Below are 23,246 nucleotides of genomic sequence, written 5' to 3' on the forward strand. Positions count from 1 at the left end.
CCACCACAGATGTCAGTAGTCCTTCCTACAGGAGGGTCCCCCAGTTTTCACAGGTTCCATATCCAGTTTAGAGAGTTGCCAGGAATTTACATGGCTGCATTGCTCCAGAGTAGGAGCCCATATTGTGCACCCACATCCCCACAACCTAAAGTGCTACAGCATGGTGCCATCTTGAATATGGACCCACTGCTAAAGTGTGTCCTGCCCTGGAGGCCAATATCCACTGCCTCTCTCTATCCCTGAGGCCCTGTCATCATTCTACCACAAAAACACAGGTGCCTACAACACCACTACACCAGCTGCCTGGAGTCTAGGCCTGACAGAATGACTGAGACATGGGGGCACACAAACCCATGTTTCACCCCGCCCCGCAAAAGATGAATCTGCACAGTTGAAGGCTGGGCGCGGTGGCTCATGCCTATAATCCCAGCACTTTGGGAGGCCAAGTTGAGTGGATCACTTGAGGTCAGGAGTTGGAGACCAGCCTGGCCAACATGGTGAAACCCCATATCTACTAAAAATACAAAAATTAGCTGGGCATGGTGGCGGGCACTTGTAATCCCAGCTACTCAGGAGGCTGAGGCAAGAGAATCACTTGAACCCGGGAGGCGAAGATTGCAGTGAGCCAAGGTCACCACTGCACTCCAGCTGCGTGACAGAGTGAGACTCCATTTCAAAAAAAAAAAAAAGGAGAGAGTAGAGCAGTGGTTATCAGAAACTGGAGATGGGCAGGAAGAGAGGAGGGTAGGAAGAGAGGAGGAGGGGATGACTTTGGTCGAAAGGTACAAAGCTACAATTAGATTGGAGGAATAATTTCATAACTTCTGGTATTTTATTGCACAGTAGGGTAACTAGGGTTAACCATAGGGTATTGCATATTACAAAATAGCTAGAAGAGAGTGTTTAAATGTAATAAGCACAAAGAAGATCAATGCATGAGATGATGGATGTGCTAAGTACCCTAATGTAATAATTATATAATATATACGTGCATTGAACTATCAAATCATACCCAATCCTTATGTACAATTACAATGTGTCAATTTAAAAAAATTTAATATTAACACAAGTTTTTCTAAAAGTCTTCCAAAAAAATAGAAGGGAAAGGAACACAGAACTCAGTCTATGAGTCCAGTAATACCCTGATACTAAAGCCAGACACAATATTTGAAGAAAAGAAAATTAGAGAATAATATATCTTATGCGTATATACGCAAATATTCTCAATAAAAAGCTAGCAAACCAAATCCAGCAGCATATAAAAAGGATTATACATGATAATCAAGTGGGATTTATCCCAGGAATGCTAGGCTGATTTAACTTATAAAACTTAATCAATGTATCATATCAAAGAAATAGAATGAAGGGGGAGAAAACCCATGCAATCCTATCAATAGACCCAGAAAAAGTGACAAAATCTAAATCCTTTTTATGACAATAGCACATAAGAAACTAGAAATAGAAGAAAGCTTTCTAAGTCTGCTAAATAGCATCTATAAAAAGCCCAGAGATAACATATGTAATAGTGAAACATTAAAAGCATTCCTCCTGAAATCAGAAATAAGACAAGGATGTCAACTGTCACCATTCTATTCAACATTGTGCTGAAGATTCTAGCTAGGGCAATTAAACAAGAAAAAGAAATAAAAGGTATACAGATTTGAAAGGAAGAAATAAAATTATCACTGTTTGCAAGTGAAATAATCTTACATAGAGAAAACTCTAAAGGATCTACAAAAAAAAACTCTTAGAGCTACTAAACAAGTTCAAGAATGTTGCAGAATACAATATTTAGAAATCAGTTGCATTTCTATGCATTAATAATGAACAATCTGAAAATGAAATAATAAAACAATCCCACTTATGAAAGCATTAAAAGAATAAAATACTTGGGAATAAATTTAACATAGTAGGGTTGTACACTAAACACTAAAAAATATTGCTGAAAGAAATTAAAGATCTAAATATACGGAAAGCCATCTACTGTTCACAGATTATAAGACTTACTATTGTTAAGATGGTGATACTCCAAAGTGTTCTATAAATTCAGTGCAATCGCTGTCAAAATTCCAACTGTCGACCAGACACGGTGGCTCACACCTGTAATCCCAACTCTTTGGGAGGTTGAGGCAGGTGGATCACCTGAGGTCACGAGTTTGAGACCAGCCTGACTAACATAGCGAACCCCCGTCCCTAGTAAAAAATACAAAAATTAGCCAGGCATGGTGGCGGGCACCTATAACCCCAGCTAATTGGGAGGCTGAGACACGAGAATCACTTGAACCCAGGAGGGTTCAGGTACCTCACTGTACCTCACTGCAGAGGCTGCACTACAGCCTGGGTGACAGAGTGAGACTGTCTCAAACAACAACAACAAAAATGCCAATTGTCTTGTTAAGAAATAGAAAAGTTGATCCTAAAATTCATATGGAATTGGAAAGGACACAGAATAACCAAAAAAAACTTGAGAAAGAACACAGTTGGAGTCCTCACTCTTCTTCATTTTGAAAGCTTACTACAAAGCTATAGCCATCAAGAGAGTGTGATACTAACACAAGGCTAGATCAATGGAATAAAACTGTGAGTTCATAAATGAACCCATGCTTTTATGATCACTTGATTTTTGTTTTTGTTTTTGTTTTGAGACAGGGTCTTGCTTTGTCACCCAGGCTGGAGTGCAGAGGCACAATCACAGCTCACTGCAGCTTTGACCTCCCAGGCTCAAGCAATCCTCCCACCTCAGCTCCCCAAGTTGCTGGGACTACAGGTGCATGCCACCACACCCGGCTAATTTTGTTATTTTTTATAGAGACAGGGTTTTGTCATGTTGTTCAGGCTGGTCTCAAATTCCTGGGCTCAAGTGATCCTACCACCTCAGCCTCCCAAAGTGCTTGAATTATAGGTATAAGTCACCATGCCCAGCCAGCGATCGCTTGATTTTTTTTTTTTTTTTTGAGATGGAGTCCTGCTCTGTGGCCCAGGCTGGAGTGCAGTGGCACGATCTCAGCTCACTGCAAGCTCCGCCTACCGGGTTCACGCCATTCTCCTGCCTCAGCCTCCCGAGTAGCTGGGACTACAGGTGTCCGCCACCACGCCCGGCTAATTTTTTGTATTTTAGTAGAGATGGGGTTTCACCATGTTAGCCAGGATGGTCTCCTCGTGATCCACCCGCCTCAGCCTCCCAAAGTGCTGGGATTACAGGCATGAGCCACTGCGCCCGGCCTGATCACTTGATTTTTGTCAAGGGTACCAAAACCATCTGGTGGGGAAAGAGTTGTCTTTTTCACAAATGCTGTTGAAACAAGTGGGTATCCATATCCAAAATTATTCTGAAGTTGAAAACTTGCCTTACAAATATACAAAACTTCAAAGTGGATCAACAATCTAAATATAATAACAAAAACTACAAAACTTATAGAAGAAAACATAGGTGCAAATCATCATGACCTTGGAATTGGCAATTTTTAAGACTTTATTCTTTAGACCAATTTTAGGTTCACAACGAAATTGAATGGAAAGTACAGAAAATTTTCACATGACCCTGACCCAGCAACATGCAGCCTCTTTTAATATCAACATCCCATACCAGAGTAATGCATTTGTTACCATCAATGAACCTACTGTAAAATAAATAAATACTAAATAATAAATAAATAAAAGTTTAGGACTTTCCAAATTTATTTTGATAAAGAGAAAAGTTAAACCCTAAAATCTGACTCACATAACACGACTGTTTTTCTTCTCTGGTGCATGACCATTGCTTTCTAAACTTTGTGTTGAGATGTTATACATTAACCAGAATCCCTATTCTTAATTCAAACCTAGACTAAATGCTGTAAAAATAGAGACCCTATGACTGTTACAATAAAATGTTAAACAAACCTGTTAGAGTGTAATCAATAGTAGCCCATCAAATCTCATATCTATATGTTAGTCTTCATATAGAAAATGTTATTTTGTTCAACACCTCTATTTTGCCTATATAAACCATCCTCATTTCTCATTTTTCTCCACATCAGGTCACTAATCACCATTCTTTTTTTATTCCCCCCCAGGCTGGAGTGCAGTGGTGCAATCTCGGGTTATGGCAACCTCCATCTCCCAGGTTCCTGGGTTGAAGCAATTCTCCTGCCTCAGACTCCCAAGCAACTGGGATTACAGGGGCCCACCACCACACTCAGCTAATTTTTGTATTTTTAGTACAGATGGGGTTTCTCCATGTCGGCCGGACTGGTCTCAAACTCCTGATCTCAGGTGATTCACCTGCCTTGGCGTCCCAAAGTGCTGGGATTACAGGTGTGAGCCACGGCACCCAGCAACTAATCACCATTTTGTGTGTGTGTGTGTGTGTGTGTGTGACAGAGTAGTGCTCTGTCACCCAGGCTGGAGTGCAGTGGTGTGATCTCGGCTCACTACAACCTCTGCCTCCCAGGGTCAAGTGATTCTCCTGCCTCAGCCTCCTGAGTAGCTGGGATTACAAGTGCCAATCACCATTCTTTGGTGTAGCTCTGCTACCCAGATGGCCGCCCTCACACTTGGCTTTTAAATAAACTCTTTTAACTAGATCCTAAGCTTTTTGACTATTTTAGGTTGACACTATATTGCAAATCATCTCCTGCTCTGTTGGTTTCATCATACCTCAATAATAAAAAAAGACATCTTAATTTTAATTTTAATTTTATTATTTGTAGAGATGAGGTCTCCCTATGTTGCCCAGGCTGGTCATTATTGTTTTAAAATATCATTTTTAGGCCAGGTGTGGTGGCTTACCCCTGTAATCCCAGCGCTTTGGGAGGCTGTGATGGGAGGATCACTTGAGCCTAGGAGTTCAAGACCAGCCAAGGGGAAAAATGTGAAAGATCTTAAATTTCTGGCCGGGTGCAGTGGCTCATGCCTGTAATTCCAGCACTTTGGAAGGCCAAGGTGGGCAGATCACCTGAGGTCAGGAGTTTGAGACAAGCCTGGCCAACATAGTGAAACCCCATCTCTAATAAAAATACAAAAATTAGCCGGGCGTGATGGTGCATGCCTGTAATCCCAGCTACTTGGGAGGCTGAGGCAGGAGAATTGCTTGAACCTGGGAGGCAGAGGTTGCAGTGAGCCAAGATCACAATTGCACTCCAGCCTGGGTGACAGAGCAAGACTCTGTATCAAAAAAAAAAAAAGTTATGTTTACACTACCGTGTAGTCTATTAAGTATGCAATAGCATTATGTCTTTAAAAAAACGTGCATGCCTTAATTAAAAAATGCTTTATTGCTAAAAAAAAAAAAAGGCAAACCATCACCTGAGCCTTCAGCAAGTCGCAATTTCTGCTCATGGAGGCTCTTGCCTCAATGTTGATTGCTGCTGACTGATCGATCATGGTAGATGTTGCTGAAAGTTGGGGTGGCTGTGGCAATTTCTAAATAAGACAACAATAAAATTTGCTATATTAATTGACTCTTCCTTTCGAGAAAGATTTCTCTGTAGCACATGATGCTGTTTCATAGCATTTTACTCACAGTAGAACTTTAAAACTTGGAGTCAATCCTCTCAAACTCTGCTGCTCCTTTAGTAACCAAGTTAGAATATTTAGATAATATTTCATAAATATTCTAAATGGTTTGTTGTCATTTTGACAATGTTCACAATATCTTCACCAGGAGTAGATTCCATCTCAAGAAACCACTTTCTTTGCTCATCTATAAGAAGCATCTGTTCACGTTCTGTCATGAGATTGCAGCAATTCAGTCACGTCTTCAGGCTCCACTTCCAATTTTGCCATTTCCACCACATCTACAGTGACTTCCTTTAATGAAGTCTTGAACCCATCCCCCCAAAGTCATCTATGAGGACTGAAATGAACTTCTTTCAAACTCCTGTTAGTGTTCATATTTTGATCTCTTTTCATGAATGTCCAGGCAATAGCATGATCTCAGCCCACTGCAACCTCTGCCTCCCAGGTTCAAGTGATTCCCTTGCCACAGCCTCCCGAGTAGCTGGGACTACAGGCACGTGCCACCACGCCTGGCTAATTTTTGTATTTTTAGTAGAGATGGGGTTTCACTATGTTGGCCATGCTGGTCTCAAACTCCCAACCTCAGGTGATCTGCCCACCTTGGCCTCCCAAAGTGCCAGGATTATAGGTATGAGACACTGCGCCCAGCCTGAAATTTAAGATCTTTCACATTTTTCTCTTGCACATAGCAATGATCGGAATGACAGTGGGAACCAGGAGAATAATTTCTGTGCATTTCTTTTTTTTTTTTTTTTTTTTGAGGCAGAGTCTCGCTCTTTCGCCCAGGCCGGACTGCAGCGGCGTGATCTCAGCTCACTGCAAGCTCCGCCTCCCGGGTTCACGTCATTCTCCTGCCTCAGCCTCCCAGGTAGCTGGGACTACAGGCACCTGCCACCACGCCCGGCTAATTTTTTGTATTTTTAGTACAGACGGGGTTTCACCGTGTTAGCCAGGATGGTCTCGATCTCCTGACCTTGTGATCCGCCCGCCTCGGCCTCCCAAAGTGCCGGGATTAGAGGCTTGAGCCACCGCACCCGGCCATTTCTGTGCATTTCTATAGGAAACTGGCTAAGCAAGTTCAGAGTCAAAATCCTTAAGCCACTTCATGGATTTAGGATACAAGAGGAACCTGAAGTTAAAGGACGGAACACCTAAACATACCTCCTGGTGAGACACCTTGCTTTTCTCCCAAACAACTCAGGCTGGACAGACACAAAGATGTCATGGGGCGGGGCGGTGTGGGGGAGTCAGGCTAGTCCCAGGGAATTGTGGAGAGGAAGAGTCAGGTCTCAGAAGTAAGCAAGTAGGACCTGATGCCTAAGCAGAGGGCCCTGGGGCTGTGTCCTATAGTAACATGGATGGGGCCAGAGACTGGAAAAGCCCCAGCAGAGAAGAATGTTTTTCGTATTTTTATCAGGGAGCTATTGACATTGTATATGGACTTGTTCTGCACATTTCAGTATATTTACTATCCCTGCCCTATGCCTACTAAATGCCACTAAATCCTGAAGTCATTGTGACTAGAAATGTCATGCACAGTTCCAAATGCCCACTAGGGGGCCTGTATCACCCTTGATTGCCATTTATCACATATTTGCTAATAAACACACTTCCTGATTAATGTAGTGGGATACAATCGGATATCATAATTAATATTTCTCTTCTTCACAGGTTTTACAGTTTCTCTCCCAACCACCAGGCATCCCTCTTCACCCACTAAATCAAAGCAATTGGTTGCTTCAGGATAAGGGTGACATAGCCAAGAACGAAGATGACAACTGCGTTTCTGAATGGAATTTTAAAATCAAAGGTGAAACAGTAGGCTTTTTATTATAAGAGCCAGGTTTTTGTTTTGTTTTGTTTTAAGAGAGGAAACAAGTTTTCAAAGTTCTAAATAAGTTAGAGCTGGGAGGACTCAGGGCGGAGTGATTATACCATAAACCACATCATCAGGAGGTATGAAGTTGTTTACCAAAAGAAAATAAAAGTTCAACTTGCTGAAAGAGAATCTGAGGGCATGTTGTCAGAGGCATTTGAACCAGAGTGCCTCCATCTTGAATAGGGGCTGGGTAAAATGAGGCTGAGAGCTACTGGGCTGCATTCCCAACAGGTTAGGCATTCTAAGTTACAGGATGAGATGGGAGGTCAGCACAAGGTACAGGTCACAAAGACCTTGCTGATAAAACAGGTTGTGGTAAGGAAGCTGGTAAAAACCCACCAAAACCCACCAAAACCAAGACAGTGACGAGAATGACTTCTGGTCATCCTCGCTGTTCATTATATGCTAATTATAATGTATTAGCATGCTAAAAGACACTCCCACCAGTGCCATGACAGTTTACAAATGCCATGGCAATGTCAGGAAGTTACCCTATATGATTTTAAAAGGGGAGGAACCCTCAATTCTGGGAATTGCCCACCCCTTTCCCGGAAAATTTATAAATAATCCACCCCTTGTTTAGCATGTGACCAAGAAATAAGGCTGGGAACAGTGGCTCACGCCTGTAATCCCAGCACTTTGGGAGGCCGCGGCAGGCGGATCACTTGAGGTCAGGAGTTTGAGATTTGCCTGTCCAATATGGCGAAACCTCCGTCTCTGCTAAAAATGCAAAAATTAATGGGGCCTGGTGGCACGTGCCTGTAATTCCAGCTATTTGGGAGGTTGAGGCTCGAGAAGCATTTGAACCCTGCAGGCAGAGGCTGTGGTGAGCTCACTGCATTGCACCACTGCATTCCAGCTTGGGCAACAGAGTGACACTCGAAAGAGAGAAAGAGAGAGAGAGAGAGAAAGAAAGAGGGAGAGAGAGAGAGAGAGAGAAAGAGAGAGAGAGAGAGAGAGAGAGAATAACCATAAGAACAGCCCAAGCAGCGGCCCATGGGGCTGCTCTGCCTATGGAGCAGCCATTCTTTATTCCTTTACTTTCCTAATAAACTTGCTTTCACTTTATGGATTTCTCTCGAATTCTTTCTTGCGTGAGATCCAAGAGCCCTCTCTTGGGGTCTGGATTGGGACCCCTTTCTAACAATGTGACTAGAATGTAGATGCTGGTAGGTGCCCAGGAAAGAACTGTACCCCCTTCCCACTTTCCTCAATCAGCTAAGAAGGCAGGAAATTCCCCAGGGGGATAGTGAAGACTTTAGAGCAGAGAGGGTCTTCGCCTTGCTTCCAGCAGGCCTCACTGAGAGGCCCCCACTCACCACACACGGAGGAAGGTGTCTCAAACAGATACTCCTCCCCACTCTCCAGGACACTGAACATCCCACAGTTTCAGGAGCCTCCCCACCAAAGCAATACAGAAGTGGGTAAAAGTGGGCAGGGCCTTGTGGTGGGAATGAGGCTAGCAGACAGGGAGCTGCAGGGAAAGGGGCTGACTGCCAAAGGCTAGTGGGAATGGCCCATGCCAGCACATCCTGAGTCAGATGCCTCTGAGGTCTATACAACATAAATCCCCAGGAAAAAAGAAGGAAAAGAAAGATGGGCGAAACCTTGGACCAACTGAATTTAAATATGTAAATTGCAAAGTTCTCATAGAAGGTTAAGTTTTTGTGGGAAAGGAACTGACTTAGTCCATTTTCTATGCTTAACAGAATACCTGAAAATGAATATCTTTTTTTTTAAATAAAGCCTTTTTATAATTTATCTTTTTTTTTTTTTTTTTTTTTTGAGGAGTCTCATTCTGTCGCCCAGGCTGGAGTGCTGTGGCACGATCTCAGCTCACTGCAAGCTCCTCCTCCTGCGTTCATGCCATTCTCCTGCCTCAGCCTCCCTAGTAGGTGGGACTACAGGCGCCTGCCACCACGCCTGGCTAATTTTTTGTATTTTTAGTAGAGACAGGGTTTCACCTTGTTAGCCAGGATGGTCTCGATCTCCTGACCTTGTGATCCACCCACCTTGGCCTCCCAAAGAGCTGGGATTACAGGCATGAGCCACTGTGCCTGGCCTAATTTATCTTTTTTTTTAAAAGAGCCATCATATGGTGAAGGAGTTGAGCCAGCTCAGGTTTCTCTTCCTCTTCTCTTAAAGCCACTGGTCCCACTTGCATGAAAATCCATTAATCGATTAAGCCATGAATTTGTGAATTCATGAATGGACTAATCATTTCATGAGGGGAAGAGTTCTTAAGAGACTGTCACCTGTTAAAGGCCCTCTCAATACTGCCACATTGTGGATTACGTTTCACCATGAGTTTTGGAGGGGGCAAATATTCAAACCATAGCAGAGGCTTAGCAACCAAGAGCAGTACTAAGGACATAAAGAGTCCATGAAATTTATCCTCAATATACCAATGAGTATTTATACCATCTTTTTTTTTTTAATTTTTATTATGACTATTTTTTTGAGACAGAGTTTCGCTCTTGTTGCCCAGGCTAGAGTGCAATGGCATGATCTCGGCTCACTGCAACCTCCGCCTCCCGGGTTCAAGTGATTCTCCTGCCTCAGCCTCCCGAGTAGCTGGGATTACAGGTGCATACCACCACACCCAACTACTTTTGTATTTTCAGTAGAGATGGGGTTTGTCCATGTTAGGCTGGTCTCAAACTCCCGAACTCAGGTGTCCCAAAGTGCTGGGATTACAGATGTGAGCCACCACACCTGGCCTATCCCCTCTTTATTTAAGCCCTTTAAATTCGCAGGGAGTACCTAATGTCAAATATCAGCAGTTTAGTTTGTTCAGGATTAATTATTTGTGTAGTTTTGATGACTATGTATTGAAAACAAGTGCTCCTTTTACTTCTGTGTGATTGCAAATACCACTGAAGTAGCCCCTAACTATATAGGGGCTGAAAATTGCCATTATCTAATCCATTGATCATCTAATCTATTGATAATGGCAATTTTCAGCCCCTATGTAGTTAGACAGATTGCAGTCTGTCCAATTTTATTTTTATTTTTTACACTTATTGAATTAGAAAAGCATGTCCATTTTTAAAGCAATGAAATATCTACTGCATATTTGTGCTAAGTATAGTTTTAAAATTAACTATCACAAATAAAACAGCAACAGCTTAGACTTCAGGGTAGTTTTCTTCCTAAGAAATTCCTAAATTTCTTAGGAATTCTCAATTCCTAAATTGCAAACCACAGTATAAATTCAGAAAATTCCACTTTAGATTTGAATACAGCTCCAGGAGAGGATGATTGTCTCTTTGTTATACTCTTTAGAGGTTTTTTTTTTTAATCTGTCATTACATTCAGATTTTAAATTCAATAAACATACACGATATACATCTCTTTGGAGGTGACCAAAACAGGCATTCCTCTTATTTCACACACACCAAGTAAGCCTACAGTTAATGTTGCTTTGATACTGATGAGAAACTCGTATTTTATGTTAGCAATTTCTACTTTTCTGTCTCCCCAGAAAATAATAGAATTTTAACTTCTTTTCAAAGAATGCCAAAATAGTCTGGAAAAAAAACCCAAAAATCCAAGAAAACAAAACCCCAAAAAACAACAAAAGTCTTAAGCTTTTGGCCGGGCGTGGTGGCTCATGCCTGTAATCCCAGCACTTTGGGAGGTGGAGGCAGGTGGATCACCTGAGGTCGGGAGTTCGAGACCAGCCTGACCAACATGGAGAAACCCCCGTCTCTACTAAAAATACAAAATTAGCCAGGCATGGTGGCGCATGCCTGTAACCCCAGCTACTCAGGAGGCTGAGGCAGGAGAATCACTTGAACCAGGAGGCAGAGGTTGTGGTGAGCTGAGATCGTGCCATCGCACTTCAGCCTGGGCAACAAGAGTGAAACGCCGTCTCAAAAAAAAAAAAAAAAAAAGTCTTAAGCTTTCATAAGCACATAATCAGATCTTTCCATCTTTCATGGGGACCGTTGATTGGTAAATTCTGTTTTATGTTACAAAAGAGCAAAGTGGCTGTGTTCTAATACAGTTCTAGTTTTGCAACAAAAGTCTTGTAAAATTTTATATTCTCATTATTAAACGTGGATTTTAAGGGGCAGCCTCCATGCCTTATGACAAAACAGTGATAAAGGAATGTGCTGGTCAATCTGTTTTATTGTATACTTGATACCTTTTATGGTTGCATTTCATTACCTGAAATTTGGGGAAAAAAGACTAGAAGCTTGGCTTTTAGGTCACTTTTTTTTTTTTTTTGAGACAGAGTCTTGCTCTGTCACCCAGGCTGGAGTGCGGTGGCACGATCTCGGCTCATTGCAACCTCTCCCTCCTGGGTTCAAGCGATTCTCCTGCTTTAGCCTCCTGAGTAGCTAGGACTACAGGCATGCACCACCATGCCCGGCTAATTTTTTTGTATTTTTAGTAAAGATGGGGTTTCACCACGTTGGCCAGGCTAGTCTGAAACTTCTGACCTCAGGTGATCCGCTCGCCTCGGCTTCCCAAAGTGCTGGGATTACAGGCGTGAGCCACTGGGCCCAGCTGCTTTTAGGTCACTTCTGATAGCCTTGTAGTTCATTCTATTGCTTATGAGCTTTGTATTCTGCTTTTGTGTTTGTTTTACTTTTCAGTGAAAATAAATAAATAGCTTAAGTGGGATCTATGCTTTAGTTATGTAAAGAATAGATTGCAGCAACATGGAATCAGCTGGAGGCCATTATCCCAAGCGATTTAACGCGGAAACAGAAAACCAAATACAGCATGGTCTCACTTATAAGAGGAAGCTAAACATTGAGTACACATGGACACAGAGATGGGAACAATAGACACGAGGTTTACTTGAGCGCGGAGGGTGAAAGGAGGGTGAGGAGCAGAAAACTACCTACCGGGTACTGTGCTCACTACCTGGGTGATGAAATCTTTGTACATCGAACCCCAGCAACACACAATTTACCCACAAAACAAACCTGCACATGTACCCCCAAACCTAAAATAAAAGTTAGGAGGAAAAAAAAAGAATAAAGAGAGAAGACTTCTTAGACTCCTTAATCATATTATTTTTGTTCTCTGGGTAAAGATGGCTGAGGCCTGATGGCCTGATAGACTGATAGAAAGACAGTTATGAATTTAGAATTTCTTCTCTTCTTTTGATCACTTCATTCAGCAAGTAACGAGAGACACATAAAACAAAATTCTAAGGACTAAGTTAAGCTCAATATTTAAAGTCCAAGAAAACTGTGAGTTAAAAACTGGATATTAGGCACTGAACAGGACAAGTAACATATTTCTTGTACTTTTAACTGCTTTTTCAAACAAATTAAAACGGATAGGAAGCTCTTGGGAAACTCTTTTCAGTCATTGCAAAAAAATAGCTCAACCTATCCTAATCTGGCAAAGATTTAGAGGGCTTAAATTCCTAAAAGCATTAGGGGATTTTTTTTCCCCCTAGTTCCCAAGTATGCTGTATAAGAGTAATTTTTGTGGCTGGTCACAGTGGCTCACGTCTGTAAATCTCAGCACTTTGGGAGGCTGAGGCAGGCAGAGCACCTGAGGTCAGGAATTTGAGACCAGCCTGGCCAACATGGCGAAACCCCGTCTCTACTAAAAATACAAAAATTAGCCAGGCATGGTGGCGCATGCCTGTGGTCCCAGCTACTCGGGAGGCTGAGGCAGGAGAATCGCTTGAACCCAGGAGGCAGAAGTTGCAGTGAGCCGAGATAGCACCATTGCACTCCAGCCTGGGCAACAGAGTGAGACTCAGTCTCAAAAAACAAAACAAAACAAAAGAATGATTTTTATTATACCAAATTCAGAGTTAAAACATCTTTATATTCATTTGATATACTCTATGAGTGCATTTGCAGCCTTTAAAAGAGACGGTTGCTTAAGCTGACACTGCAGAGCATTGCAGGAAGTGTTGATTAAAATCTCCACATTTGTTCTGAGTTTGTGAATTCCAAGGAGGTTGGCTAATAGCAAGTAGTGGCTCTTCCACAGCTACTCAGCCCTGGATCATGGCCACCTGTGTGTCATTCCTATGCAATGACTGTTGTTAATATTTTGGTGCATATCCTTCAAATCTTTTCCTTTCATTGTAGATATTTTTTAATTTGCAAAGTCGATCTCATAGCCTTACTTGCTATTTTATAATTTTTTTCACCAACAACATGTGATTGATTTTTTAAAAACCATGTTCAACACTGTAAGATTATTCATCATCTCTCCTAGTTATAACATAATTTATTAGTTTCCTGTTGTTGAACACTTAGGCTATTTTAAATTTTTGCCTAGTGTAAATATTGTTGTGATTCACATCCTTGAACTTAAATCTTTGGGTACAGCCTGATTATATTCTATAGATAAGTTTCTTGAAGTAATGTTACTGAGTCAAATGGCAAATGTTACCACCATGAGATAATCACTGGAAATAATCTGGTGCATATTTTTGCTCTGTTTTGAAAAATTAATGTGTATGTACACAAATGTAAGTTTATATAACCATTTATTTATTTATTTATTTAGAGACAGAGTCTCGCCCTGTTGCCCAGGTTGGAGTGCAGTGATACGATCTTGGCTCACCACAACCTCTGCCTCCCGGGTTCAAGCAAGTCTCCTGCGTCAGCCTCCTGAGTAGCTGGGATTACAAGTATGTGCCACCACACACGGCTAATTTTTGTATTTTTAATAGAGACGCAGTTTCACCATGTTGGCCAGGCTGGTCTCAAACCCCTGACCTCAAGTGATCTGCCCACCTCAGCCTCCCAAAGTGCTGGGATTAGAGGAGTGAGCCACCATGTGCGGCCAGTTTATATAACTTTTATTTTATTTTATTTTATTTATTTATTTATTTTGAGACGGAGTCTCACTCTTGTTGCCCAGGCTGGAGTGCAATGGTGAGATCTCGGCTCACTGCAACTTTCACCTCCCTGGTTCAAGCGATTCTTCTGCCCCAGCCTCCCAAGTAGCTGGGATTACAGGCGCACACCACCACCCCCAGCTAATTTTTGTATCTTTAGTAGAGATGGGGTTTCACCATGTTGACCAGGCTGGTCTTGAACTTCTGACCTCAGGTGATCCACCCGCTTCGGCCTCCCAAAGTGCTGGGATTGTAAGCATGACCCACTGTGCCTGGCCAACTTTTTATTTTTATTATTTATTTGGAGACAAGAGTCTCGCTCTGTCGCCCAGTCTGTAGTGCAGTGGCAGGATTTTGGCTCACTGCAACCTCCACCTCCTGGGTTCAAGAGATTCTCCTGCCTCAGCCTCCTGAGTAGCTGAGATTACAGGCGCATGCCACCACGCCCAGCTAATTTTTGTATATTTAGTAGAGACCGGGTTTCATTATGTTGGCCAGGCTGGTCTCAAACTCCTGACCTCAGGTGATCCACCTGCCTCGGCCTCCCAAAGTGCTGGGATTACAGATGTGAGGCACCGCACCTGGCCTATATAACTTTTTTGAAAAGTTGTTGTGTTATGTATGGGGGGCTGTATTGAAGGTTTTTAAGCAGAGGAATGACATGATCTGATTTTCATTTTAGAAGAATCATTCTGGCTGCTATGCTTCAAATAGACTGCAGGGAGCAAAGATAGAAGAAAAGATAAAAGCAGGGAGTCTATTTCAGTAATCCAGGAGAGAGATAATAGTGGCTTGCAGCAGGAGACAGCAGTGGTGGGAGTGAATGGTGGTCAGATTCTGGATATATTTTTGCAGGAAGACAGATTGCACGTGGGGTATGAGAGAAAGAAAGGAGTTCAGATTAACTCCAAGTTTTTTAGATTTGAACAATGAAGGATGATGTTGACATCAAGTGACAGGGAAAAGGCTAAAGATGGAGCAGGTTTGGAAAGAGAAAAGAACAAGAGGTCAGTTTGGAGATAATAAGTTTGAGATATCAATTAAGTATCCACATGGAGATGTCCAGAAGGCTGTTGAATAGATGAGTCTGGAGTTCTGGAGTGAACAGGCAGGCATTAGAAATATAAATTTGGAAATTATTAGCATATGGATGGTTTGTAAAGCCAGGAGACTGAGTGAGATTACAAAGGGAGATACAGACAAAGAGAAGAGGACCAAGACTCAGAAGAAGGAGCATTTCAACATGAAGAGCACTTACCATGCACCAGGTAAGGTTCTATGTGCTTTGCATAGATTCTAGGTTGACTCGTTTAATGTCTAAAAGAACTCAGTGAAGAGGTATAGTTTGGTATAGAGGTTCCATTTAGCAGAGGAAGAATCAGAGGCACAGAAAGATTGTCAGTAAATGGATAAATTATTTCATGATATGAGTTGATAAATCAGTTTTACCTTCCTTATTGAATAATGCAAAGTTAATCTGAAATAAGTCATGTAAAATTTTTTTGCACAGGTTTTCTTCAGTATGTTTCAAAAATCTTAGTAGTACTAGAAGACATTTCAGTTATATTTTAAATAATTAACATGACTAATCCGTTCAAAGTACTTTTCTTTCCAGCTGACAACACGTTTTAGGAAAGAAGATTGAAGGGGGTAAAGAAAAAATGCTTATGTTCAAATTAGAAAAAAGGAGAGCCATTTTTAGTGTTCAGCATTTCTAAAAGACACTGTCTTTAATTGCTTTCACATATATCTTCCTTAAGAACCATGCATTCTCTAATTATATTTAGGGATGGGAGAGGTAAATCAAAAAAGAGAAATTGTCATTACTCCTACTACCTCACCCCATAATATATATTCAGAACTTTGCAAAGGGGCAGTTTCTAAGGCTATGACTTGTCCTTAACACAAATGTGCATTAGGCAGGGAAAGACAAAAAGCATGATGGTGGGGTAGTTCCTACAGAAGGCTTCCAGTCGAAAAAATATTTCAAATCGTCCCTTTGGTACTATGGATATTTTTATATCTTGAGACCAAGATACAGGATACATAAATTTGCAGTGCTCTCTTCTACCTTCTCCTCTTCCTTGGGAAAAAGGTTAATGTGAAAGGGGAGGTGGAAAAGGAGAATCTGCAAGACATTTTTTCAGGCAGATCAATTTTGGAAAAAAGGAGAAATAGAAGTTGAGGATCTGGAAATAAATTACCCATACCAGTTGTCCTTGGAAAGTCTTTACATATATTTGGGGATTCCTATAACTCAGGTTAAATACTGTTGTCTTAAATAACCCCAATATGGAGGGAGAAAAAAAAAGAGAGTTATCTAAAAAAACCAGGAGTGACTGTAGAAGCATTCCTCTACTGAACACAAAATATGAGACAATGGACAGGTGTGTAAACTTACCTGATACTAGACAGCAGCATGACCCTTGAATAATAATACCAGGAAAAGCAGAATCCAGGATGAGTTTAGAGGTGTGAAAAATAACCAAAAATCCCCAGAAGAATCTTTTCAAGGTCATGCTCTTACAGAAGAACAAAAACAAAAAGACTCTGTTCAGGGAAAGATGATGTAATATTGAAAAGATAACAGAGAAAGCAGAACTAACATCTCTTTTTTTCTGTTCTCTCAGTAACTATCTTCAAATGGAAAGGTTAAAAGAGGAACGGTCAAGAGTGAAACTAAAGCCAAGGCAGGTAAGAAATAAGAGGAGCTTTTAAAAACACTTAGTTATTTTAATAATGTATTTAATTTATTCCCAGATAAAGTATATCCTAAGATATTGAGAGAACTTGGGTTGTAATCATGCAACTAATGTTAAGTCTTAGAAAGTAATTTTATGGGGGTTGGGTGTGCTGGCTCACACCTATAATCCCAGCACTTTGGGAGGCCGAGGCAGGCAGATCATGAGGTCAGGAGTTCGAGACCAGCCAGCCTGGTCAACATGGTGAAACCCCTGTCTCTACTAAAAATACAAAAATTAGCCAGTTGTGGTGGTGCATGCCTATAATCCTAGCTACTGGGGAGGCTGAGGCAAGAGAATCCCTTGAACCCGGGAGGCGGAGGTTGCAGTGAGCTGAGATTGCGCAACTGCACTCCAGCCTGGGCGACAGAGCAAGAATCCATCTCAAAAAAAAAAAAAAAAAAGTAAGTAATTTTATGAACAGAAAGTCAGCATAGATTCATTAAGAATCAATACTGTCAAACTAACCTTACATAAATCTAAGTAATAAAACTTAATAAACTCAACACCTAAGAACTCATTACTCAGCTTAAGACCTAGGCTTTGTATCTTTTTTCACTAAACATTATATTGGAGCATTTCTCCTATGTCATTAAGTATTCTCCTACACTGTAATTTCAAAGATCCACATAGTGCCCAATTATATTAATATTTTCTAAGTTACTTAAGCAATTCATCTTGGTCAAGTCTAAACTGTTTCAAATTTTTGGCTTACAAAAATCAAGCTGGCAAGCCAAGCACTGTGGCAGGTTCCATAGTCCCAGCTACTTGGGAAGCTGAGGCAGGAAGACTGCTTGTGCCCAGGAGTTTGTGGCGACAGTGAGCTAAGATTGAGGCTATGACTGAGCCTGTGAATAGCCACTGCAGTCTAGCCCAACCAACATATCGAGACATGGTCTCTCTCTCTCTCTCTTTTTTTTTTTTTTTTTTGAGACAGGGTTTCTCTCTGTCACCCAGGCTGGAGTGCAGTGGTGCAATCTCAGGTCACTGCAACCTCCACCTCCCAGGCTCAGGCGATCTTCCTGCCTTAGCCTCCCAAGTAGCTGGGACTACAGGTGCGCACCACCACGCTCAGCTTGTTTTTTGTAGAGGCAGGGTTTCACCATGTTGCCCAGGCTGGTCTTGAGCTCCTGGGCTCAAGCAATCCACCCACCTCAGCCTCCCAAAGTGTTAGGATTACAGATGTGAGCCTGTCATTAGTTTTTTTTAATCATGCAGGAGTTATGATCATTTTACGTAAAACTTCGTAAATTATTTTTAGAAATTTAGGTTAAATTCTCAGAAGAGGAATAAATGAATCAAAGGGCAAAACATTTCAAAAGTCTTTTAATAAGCACCATCAAAATTGTCTCTAGAAAGATGTACCTATGTATAGTCTCACCAACAATATATGAGTGCCTATCTTTCTAACTCTTATCAATAATGGAAAACTTCGGTAGAAAAACCCTTCTTTGGTAATTTTTTATTGTGGTAAATACACATAATACATATTTTACCACTTTAACCATATTTAAGTGTATAATTCAGTGGCATTAAGTACATTCATAAGGTTGTACAACCATCACTACTATCCATTTACAGAACTTTTTCATTATCCCAGTAGAAACTCTATACCCACGAAACAAAGAAAAAGTTAAAAATATTTCTTCAATTTTGCCACTCTTTTGCTACATGTTCTTCAATCCCATCAGTAGTACTCTTCCCTCTTCCTAAGATATTGGAATTCGAATGAATTAGTCAGAATAGGAAAGGCTATTCTGTGGTAACAAACAGTTCTAAAATCTTCTGGCTTACACTACAGAAATCTATTTCTCACTCAAGTTACAAATTCTGTGCCAGTCAGTGAGTGTCTCTGCTTCACACAGTCTTTCAGAGTTCCAGGCTAATACAGGGTCCAAACATTTCATAGATTTTCTATTGGGAACCGGGGGATTTCATAGTTACAAAGGCAGGACAAGAACATACTGGAGAGCCTTGCACCAGAAATTAAATGCTTCGGTTGAAAAATCACGCATTTCCCTTCCACTAGAGCCAGAAGAACACAGTTAAAATGAGTAACACAGCAGGGGCTAGAAAGTCTATCCCTCCCTTGGGCCCTAGAAGACAGAACTGGATATGGGTGAGTACCAGAAGTCTCTATATCTTCATTCACATCCGCATTATATAAAGCTGGCTTCATAACTCCTTAGAAAGTTCTCTTTTCTTTCTTTTTTTTTAAGACAGAATTTCACACTTGTTGCCTAGGCTGGAGTGCAATGACATGATCTCGGCTCACTGCAACCTCCACCTCCCAGGTTCAAGCGATTCTCCTGCCTCAGCCTCCCGGGTAGCTAGGATTACAGGCACGTGCCACCACACATGACTAATTTTTGTATTTTTAGTAGAGACGGGGTTTCATCATCTTGGCCAGGCTGGTTTCGAACTCCGGACCTTGTCATCCACCCACCTCAGCCTCTCAAAGTGCTGGGATTACAGGCATAAGCCACAGTGCCCGGCCCAAAGTTTTATTTTCTATTAATGGAGATCACACATTAATGTTTCATTTTTACCCAAGAAATCCTGGAATAAGAAGATAATTAATTTAGAAGAACAGCCATTTGACATAAGTGAAAAGTCACATTTCACAGAGTGGTATGTAAACATCCTGTTGTAGCTAAACATGTTAAATTGCCATCTTTGGGCCTAGCTTTCTTAATAACTTCTACTTTTTGAAGTAGATGCAGATGTTTTCCAGCAGCCTTGGACCCTCTGGTTTTCATGTGATTAGTCATGTCACAGAAGAAACCCCATGGTGGATGATAAATGTTAAAACTCATTTTAACGGTGGCTCATGCCTGTAATCCCAGCACTTTGGGAGGCTGAGGCGGGCGGATCACAAGGTCAGGAGATCGAGACCATCCTGGCTAACACGGTGAAAACCCACCTCTACTAAAAAAATACAAAAAAATTAGCTGGGCATGGTGGTGGGTGCCTGTAGTCCCAGCTACTCGGGAGGCTGAGGCAGGAGAATGGCATGAACCCAGGAGGTGGAGCTTGCAGTGAGCCGAGATCGCGCCACTGCACTCCAGCCTGGGCTTCAGAGCAAGACTCCGTCTAAAAAAAAAAAAACACAAAAACACAAAAAGCTCTTTAAAAATTCATAAGCAGCTTTTTTGAGAAATGGGATATCAGTACTTCATTTTTCGTTAAATATACACTCTTCCCTTTAACACATTTCTGCCAAAAGCTTTTGTTTTTGCAAAAAAAAAAAAAAAGTATTACCAAACCATAAAGCATTTTAATAGCTGTAGATTTGTATAATATAATAAAGGACAAATAGCTATAGCAATAGGGTTCTACCACTCTCTATGAGCTCTATGGCAGCTCTGCTCAGCCTCCATTTTCTTGTACATCTTACACTCAACCTGTAATTTTCTATGCTTCCTCTTGACCCTGCTGACTGGCCTGGCAACTTCGTTCATCATGCAGGTTACTGCCCGGGCCACTCTGAAACTAGTTGGTACACCAAAATAGCCAGCAAGTTTAGCAGTATCAACTGCTTCTCCTCTGGCCAGTAATACTGCAAGGGGTAGCTGTCTCTACCCGATTGTATCTCAGAGAGCTTCATTTTATCAGCAAGTATCCTTCTTACTATTCTTAAAAATAAGTGTTGGTTACCTTGCTTCTGGAAACGTCAGAAAAAGAAAGATGGGTTGGCTGGGTGTGGTGGCTCACGCCTGTAATCCCAGCACTTTGGGAGGCTGAAGTGGGTGGATCACCAGAGGTCAGGAGTTGGAGACCAGCCTGACCAACATGGAGAAACCCCATCTCTACTAAAAATACAAAATTAGCTGGAGTGGTGGCACATGCCTGTAATTTCAGCTACTTGGGAGGCTGAGGCAGGAGAATCACTTGAACCTGGGAGGCTGAGATCACGCCATTGCACTCCAGCCTAGGCAACAGAGTGAAACTCCATCTCAAAAAAAAAGGTGTGAAATGGGTTATCCTTGGTCATCTGTCAGATTATCCACGTGTTAAAGTGAGAACTCTGTTCACTGCACATGTGTCTCACGCTACTACTAGATGTCACTACTAGATGAGACCATGGTAGGAGTTAAAAACAGAATGATGGTCCAGCAAACCCATCCTGGCCTCTTTTTTCTTTTTCTTTTTTTTTTTTGAGACAGAGTCTCACTCTGTCACCCAGGCTGGAGTGCAGTGGTGCAATCTCAGCTCACTGCAACCTCCACCTCCTGGATTCAAGCAATTCTCCTGCCTCAGCCTCCCAAGTAGTTGGGATTACAAGTACCCACCACCATGCCTGGCTATTTTTCTATTTTTAATAGAGATGGGGTTTTGCCATGTTGGCCAGGCTGGTGTTGAACTCCTGATCTCAAGTAATCTGCCCACCTTGGCCTCCCAAAGTGCTGGGATTACAGGCATGAGCCACTATGCCCAACCTCTTTTTAAAAGCTTCTATGCATTATTTGTAGTAGAACCCCATTTAAAAATGAGAAATCCAGGCCAGGTGTGGTGGCTCATGCCTGTAATCTCAGCACTTTGGGAGGCCGAGGCAGGAAGATCACTTGGGCCCAGCAGTTCAAGGCTGCAGTGAACTATGGTTATGCCATGATACTCCAGCCTGGGCAACAGAGGGAGACCTTGTCTCTTAAAACAAACAAACAAACAAACAAACAAACAAACACAAAATCCAGGGGAAACAGGCCAAACGAAGTGCATGCCAGGACAATAGGTATAAAGCAGACCAGTTCCAAACAAAAGAGGATTTAAGGTCATGCTACTTAGAACTAAATAATCTAAGATGATAACTTAATGACTTGTTTCTCCAGTGTGTGCCATGAACCACCAGGTTCCCCTTTTAGAATATAAATGGGAGTGTTCTGTTTTCTGTTCAATCTCAGCCAGATAATCGATTCTAAACACCCCATGACTTCCCTGAAGGTCTGTTTCCTTCTACTACCAATCTAGGAGTCTACTAATCTCTGGCTGCAAGGAAGAAACACTGATTCTGTCAACTTAAGCAAAAGGGTATTTGATTTGAAGCATACGGAGGTGTTAAGGAAGTCTTAAAAAACCAGCTTTGGAAGAAGCCTGGTAGCCTCCCCAGCAGCAGGTCTGTTTCAACACTCCTGGCTGGAAAAGATGAACTCTGTTTCTTCTGTCAGTGCTTTACTACGTTCAAAAGTCAAAGTCTTGGGAAAGTCTGGTTGGCCAAGCTTAGGTCACGTGCCCAGCCCTTGGCTGTGGCAGGTCTGAGAGGAAAGATTTATAGAACAAACCTCTAGGGATCTCTCTGGATTCCCTAGCATGAGGCAGGCACAGGAATTTTACAAAGACTACATGTTATGTGGGAAAATGATTACCCCGGTGGAAATCATGGTAAAGTTGGGAAGTGGGAATGAATGCTGGGCATTCCAAAATGCCAGTGTCCATTATTTAGAGTAAAAACGATCATTTTAATGGCATCAAAGCACATAAACCCAGGATTCCTATTGAGTTAATATATACTGATTTATTTTACTATTTTCTAATTGTTAAGTGGCTGCTGCATTCTTTTTTTCTTTACTGCAACAAATAGCCTTAAGCATATACTTTTTTTTTTTTTTTTTTTTGAGATGGAGTCTTGCTCTGTTGCCCAGACTGGAGTGCAGTGGCACGATCTTGGCTCACTGCAACCTCCGCCTCCAGGGTTCAAGTGATTCTCTTGCCTCAGCCTCCCAAGTAGCTGGGATTACAGGCACCCACCACCACGCCCAGCTAATTTTGTATTTTTAGTAGAGATGGGGTTTCTCCATGTGTGTCAGGCTGGTCTCGAACTCCTGAGCTCAGGTGATCTGCCCGCCTTGGCCTCCCAAAGTGCTGGGATTACAGGCATGAGCCACTGCACCCGGCCAAGCATATACATTTCAAAGATTATTTTCTGCTGGGTGTGGTGGCTCACTCCTGTAATCCCAGCACTTTGGGAGGCCGAGGCAGGGGAATCACTTGAGGCCAGGAGTTTGAGACCAGCCTGGTCAACATGGTGAAACTTCGTCTCTATTAAAAATACAAAAATTAGCCGTGTGTGGTGGCACTTACCTGTAATCCCAGCTACTCAGGAGGCTGACGCAGGAGAATTGCTTGAACCTGGGAGGCAGAGGTTGTAGTGAGCCCAGATCGTGTCACTGCACTCCAACCTGGGCAACAAGGCGAGACTCTGTCTCATAAAAAAAAAAAAAACAACACCTTTTCTTAGGGTAAATTGTCAGGTCTGAAATTACTGGGTCAAAGGATAAGTACACAAATTTTTATATTTTTT

At 41.9% G+C, this 23,246-nt stretch overlaps 1 protein-coding gene across 1 annotated transcript in view; it reads left to right on the forward strand.

Moving 5' to 3' along the window:
* Positions 1 to 15,043: 15,043 nt before the first annotated feature.
* Positions 15,044 to 23,246, forward strand: part of ARHGAP10 (Rho GTPase activating protein 10) — a 361,433-nt gene continuing 353,230 nt past the window's right edge. Inside the window, exons 1-2 of the mRNA XM_034959225.3 lie at positions 15,044 to 15,475; positions 16,838 to 16,901. The gene's annotated coding sequence lies outside the window, so the exon portion shown is untranslated. The remainder of the gene's footprint in view (positions 15,476 to 16,837; positions 16,902 to 23,246) is intronic.

This window comes from Pan paniscus, chromosome 3 (assembly GCF_029289425.2).
Source record: "Pan paniscus chromosome 3, NHGRI_mPanPan1-v2.0_pri, whole genome shotgun sequence".
In the NCBI taxonomy this organism is placed as follows: domain Eukaryota; kingdom Metazoa; phylum Chordata; class Mammalia; order Primates; family Hominidae; genus Pan; species Pan paniscus.